The following is a 6,046-nucleotide window of genomic DNA, read 5'->3' on the forward strand; positions in this document are numbered from 1 at the left end:
TTTCACCATGTTGGCCAGGCTGGTCTCAAACTCCTGACATCAACTGATCTGCCCACCTTGGCCTCCCATAGCAGTGGGATTACAGGCATGAGCCACAGCGCCCAACCGACACGCCTCATTATACCTTCCTCCCTTTGGAATTCAGGCACAGCTGACCAGTGTTAATATTAAAACAGAGACCTTAAGGTGCAGCCTGACCAAGATGGTGAAACCCTGTCTCTACTAAAAATCCAAAAATGAGTTGGGCGTGGTGGTGGGCGCCTGTAATCGCAGCTACTCAGCAGGCCGAGGCACGAGAAACTCTTGAACCTGGGAGGCAGAGGTTGCAGTGAGCCGAGATGGCACCTTTGCACTCCAGCCTGGGTGATAGAGCGAGACTCCGTCTCAAAAAACCCCCCAAAAAACGGAGACCTAAGACTGACAGAACAGACTGTTCGTAGCCATAAGATTCCAGCGTGACAGCAGGCCCTGAGAGAAATCGAAGTATTTTACCTCAAAATATATTTATTTGGCCTATTTTGAAATGCTCCTGCAAAGCTGTCTCTGATGCGGAATCCACATTCTATAGAGAATACCTTTCCCTTTCTAGGTCTTTTTCCAAAACCATGAGAGAATTAGCTAGGAGTCTAGCACTTTTTTTTGTTTGTTTGTTTTTTTAGACGGATTCTCACTCTGTCACCGAGGCTGGAGTGCAGTGGTGCAAGCTTGGCTTACTGCAACCTCCGCCTCCTGGGTTCAAGCAATTCTCCTGCCTCAGCCTCCTGAGTAACTGGGATTACAGGTGCCCACCACTCGCTTGGCTAATTTTTGTATTTTTAGTAGAGATAGGGTTTCACCACATTGGCCAGGCTGGTCTCGAACTTCTGACCTCGTGATCGGCCCACCTTGGCCTCCCAAAGTGCTGGATTACAGGCGTGAGCCACCGTGCCGGGTGGAGTCTGGCACCTTTATAAGTTGGATAGCAAACATTTATTATCTCTGAAGCCTGCTACCTGAAGTCTTCACCTGCATAATAAGAACCTTAGTCTTTACAGCCCCTTATCTTAACCCAGACACTCCCTTCTATGGATTTCAGGTCTTTAGATAAACTCAACCAGCTGCCAATCAGAAAATCTTTGAATTCACCTATAACCTAAAATGTATAAAAACAAGCTATACTCTGATAACTCTGGACACTGTACTCTGATAACTCTGGATGTTTTCAAGATCTCCTGGGTCTGTGTCATAGGCCATGGTCACTCATATTTGGCTCAGAATAAATCTCTTCAAATATTCTACAGAGTTTGACTTTTCATCCACAGGATGGAGTTGAGATTCACCTTGACAGCAACAAATAATGAAACTTCTGCAGGTCTCATCTCCAGAAATTGGCTGAGCCATCAGTTGTTTTGGCCATGGTCATGCTTCCAGGATCTCTCCATAAAAGGTTTACACCCACCTTTGTTTCTTCCTTATTTCAATTATGTAAAGGGATTATCCTCTTGGTAAAATGAACACCTAGTAATCCAACACAAATGTTTTCACTTGCAACATTTCTGTTTACATTGTTTTATATTCTGTTTAAGAATTTCAGAGAATAGTCCCCCTCTGCAAATCACATCTGATCAAAGGAGTTATATAAAAAGCCATTAAGAGCATAAAGTGATTCAATATCATCATTACTCGAAAACCTTATTTCCATAAATAAAAAACTCTGTAGCTGTCAACTGAAATGGTCAACAGGTTCTATTTTTTTGTTTTTGTCATATTGCTTAAAAGACAGATGATATGAAATGCCTTATAAAATCACTTACATTATGAAAGATTATCAATTATTTTATAAATTTGCCCTATTTCTAATGGTCACTGTGCCATCGTTTTTGTTTTCTGAACCTCTGAAAGAAATATATCTGTTAAATGTTCATGTCTACAAATTCTCCATTTATTCAGTTGGAAAGGTTTCTGAGTGGTAAATTTAATGTACATGGTAAAGCAAGCTTCACGTTTTATACTAGGAGAAACATCACTGAACAAAATAAATCACAGAGCAGAGCAACAAGGATGTTTTTTAAAAATAGTGAAAATGGCATATGCATACAATGAAGTATTATTCAGTCTTTTTTTTTTTTTTTTTTGAGATGGAGTCTCATGAGGTGGCGTGATCTCAGCTCAACACAACCTCCACCTCCTGGGTTCAAGTGATTCTCCTGCCTCAGACTCCCGAGTAGCCAGTATTACAGGCACACGCCACCATGCCTGGCTAATTTTTATATTTTTAGTAGAGATGGGTTTCACCATGTTGGCCAGCCTGGTCTCCAATTCCTGACCTCAAGTGATCCTCCTGCCTCGGCCTCCCAAAATGCTGGGATTACAGGCATGAGCCACCACACCCGGCCTACTCAGTCTTAAGGGAAAAAAAGGTGATCCCGTTGCATGCTGCAACATAGATGAACCTTGAAGACATTGTACTAAATGAAATAAGCTGGTCACAAAAAGATAAATACTACACGATTCCACTTATCTGCGGTATCTGAAGAAGTCAAACTGTTAGAAACAGAAAGTAGAGTGAAAGGGGAGTTGTTCAATGGGCATAAAATTTCAGTTTCGTAAAATGAAAATGTTCTAAAGAGTTACTGCACAACAATGTGCATACTATAACATTACTGTACTGTACACTCAAGATAGTTAATGGGGTAAATTTTGTTATATAATTTTTACCACAATTAAAATAATAGTGAAAAGTAGAACTTGTCAATTCAATGTATGCTATTTGAGGTTGCAAGAATTAGCCGGGCACTGAGGACAGAGATGTGACTAAGTGACAATAATTAAGTTAGGTAAATGCTGCCTTGGCAGGGTTTCAGTCACTTTTAATAGCAAAGTTACATGTCCTTTGCTCTGGAAGCCCATTATCGAGGAACATGTCCTTGTAGGTTAAGAGGAGAGCTCAAGCACTAATTCTGAATTAGGATTAGGAGGCAGAGGTTGCAGTGAGCCAAGATAGCGCCACTGCACTCCAGCCTGGGTAACAGAGAGATACTCTGTCTCAAAACAAAAACAAAAACAAAAACAAAAAAATATATTACTATTTGCAAATTTTATTTTATTTTATTTCTTTTGAGATGGAGTTTCGCTCTTGTTGCCCAGGCTGGAGTGCAATAGTGCAATCTCGGCTCACTGCAACCTCCACCTCCCAGGTTCAAGTGATTCTTCCTGCCTCAGCCCCCAGTAGCTGGGATGACAGGTGCCCGCCACTCGCCCGGCTAATTTTTGTATTTTTAGTAGAGATGGGGTTTCACCATGTTGGCCAGGCTGGTCTCGAACTCCTGACCTCAAGTGATTGGCCCACCTTGGCCTTCCAAAGTGTTGGGATTACAGACGTGAGCCACTGCACTTGGTCACAAATTTTATTTTTAAGAAATAAATTGATCATTGTGTTTTAACATACTCGGTTGCCTTTATAATACATTATATACATATGTGTGTATATATGTACTTTTTTTTTTTGAGACAGCGTCTCACTTTGTCACCCAGGCTGGAGTGCAGTGGTGTGATATCAGCTCACTGCAACCTCCCCCTCCCAGGTACAAGCGATTCTCATGCCTCAGCCTCCCAAGTAGCTGGGACTATACAGGCACCTGATACCATGCCTGGCTAATTTTTTTGTAATTTTAGTAGAGATGGGGTTTGTCATCTTGGCGAGGCTGGTCTCAAACTTTTGACCTCAACTGATTTGCCCACCTCGGCCTCCCAAAGCACTGGGATTACAGGAGTGAGCCACCGCACCCAGCCCAGTATACTTTATTTTACACATTTAAAACATCACTCTAGGGGCCAGGCATGGTGGCCATGCCTGTAATCCCAGCAGTTTGGGAGGCTGAGGCGGGCAGATCACTTGAGGTCAGGAGTTAGAGACCAGCCTGGTCAACATGGAGAAAGCTCTTCTCTACTAAAAATACAAAAATTACTCGGTGTGGTGGCACATACCTGTAATCCTAGCTACTTGGGAGGCTGAGGCACGAGAACCGCTTGAACCCAGGAAACGGCGGTTGCAGTGAGCGGAGATCGTGCCACTGCCCTCCAGCCTGGGTAACAGTGAGGCTCCATCTCAAAAATAAAATAAAATAAAGCATCATCATAGGAAGAAGTCCACAGGCTTCACCAGACTACCAGAGGGGTGCATGCAACAAAAATAAGCCCATGCATTCTGCCCAGGTTTTAAGTAGGCAAGTAATCTGATTGTTGTAGCACTTCCAAGAATTCACAAAGGCAGCTCGTCCTTCAGGAGGCAGTAGCAATAGTCCAGGGGTGAGATGACGGGGACCAGAAGGAAGGTAGGAGCAGTAGCAGTGGGAAGCAGGGACAATTCAGGAGATGTGAGGGGTGTTAGCAGCTTTGTGATCTGGGGCCCTGCCACTGTCTTCAGAGCCCTGCTACTTTATGCTGCTGTCTGCAGAACCTGCTGCATTCTGGAGTTGGCGCTAGTACTAATCTGCCTTGCCTACCCCATTGCCTGAACACTTTGCTCCCACACGGAGCCCCTCCCCCAGCCTGTCTCCCCTGACCTCCCTTGCCCCCTGGCTACACTAAGCAGCCCCAGCAGGCCTCATACAGACCCACGGTTTAATGCCTATGGCATCCTCATCTGGCCCAGATCTGGCTGCTCCTGAGGGACATCAAGATCCCAGAGACAATTGGCCACTTGTCCACCGAATGGGAGAGGGGCCTGAGGATTGGTTGGGAGGCGGGTGGGGAAGGGAGGAGGGTGAGGAGAATGCCAAGGGGAAGGAGGAACCAGGATTCCTGGGATTTCTGCCTCCTGAGCCAATGTCCAAGAAGGAGCTGGGCAATAAACAGAACTTGAACACACACAGGACTTTGGCCGTGCAGTCCTAAGACACGTGTTCTGGAGTGACAGCTCACAAGGCACTGGGAATCCACTGGCTTGGAGCCCCCTGTGTTATTATGGGGCCCATGACACTTAAGTTACTATTCATCTAACGTCATGAGTGCTTTCCTCCTCAAACCAGCCACCTTAATCTTATCCTTGTGTCAGGGACCCAAGCTGGCCCAGCCTGGAAAAAAACCGTTGATTCATGTCCAGCTCAAGGACATTACTGAAGGTGAAGATATTGGGGTGGATGGTCTCCCTCTTCCCTCCCACTGTTTTTACTAGTCTGGGCAAGGAAGGGACCAATTATAAAGTGATACCATGATCTGAGTCACTGTTACTGCATGCTTCTTCCATGCCAGGCACTGAGCTCAGCACTTTATATTCTTGCTGCATTTAACCTCACGACTAGCCTCTATGCAGGGCTTGTAATCATTTGCATTTTACATGCGAGGAAACTGAGGTTCAGGGAGGGTAAGTAGCTTGCCCTGCCTAGTATGCATGGAAGCCAGAACTGAGACCCAGGATGGTTTGATGGCACTTAGACAGGGTGAGGCCCCAGGGAACTGTACTCCTCAAGCACCCAACCCATACCCCTCCAGAGCCAGGCTTTTACCTGCTGGGGCATGACAGAGCTGGCCCTGCTGCTGATTCTAAAACTAAAAACCTAAGGCACAGGAAAGCCCAGATGAGGTCCTCTTCGTTTGCCAAAAGTGACTTCCTATACAGGGTGGAGAACTGTCAATGCTCAGAGGTGGTGGAGAGAAAGGGCCCATGGACCACGGCTGCCCCTTTCTCCACCAGGGGAAGAAGTCTTCCCCGGATGAACAGGAAGCTGCTGTGCCCACCTGTGCCTCCAACCTGCTCTCCCATCTCCAGCTGGTGCCAGAGTGCTATGAGCCCCTGACAGACTCACGTCCTAGGCAGTGGCTGTCAGTGGCGGGCAACATCCCCAGAGGAGGGACAAGGTACACTTTATGCCCTCCCAAAAGGAGGCATTCAGTGCCACCCTTGCCAGCAGTTGAACTTGAACCCCGCCAAGCCTCTAGATCCAACAGCCCATTCCTAGAAAATTCAGGGGCCAGAGGAGTAAGTTAAACAGCACCACAGGAATGTAATCGACAAAATGGAGATCAAACAACCTGGTTTCTTGTTTTTGTTGTTGTTTGTTCGTTT

Source organism: Mandrillus leucophaeus, unplaced genomic scaffold (genome assembly GCF_000951045.1).
Source record: "Mandrillus leucophaeus isolate KB7577 unplaced genomic scaffold, Mleu.le_1.0 Scaffold3, whole genome shotgun sequence".
Taxonomy (NCBI): Eukaryota; Metazoa; Chordata; class Mammalia; order Primates; family Cercopithecidae; genus Mandrillus; species Mandrillus leucophaeus.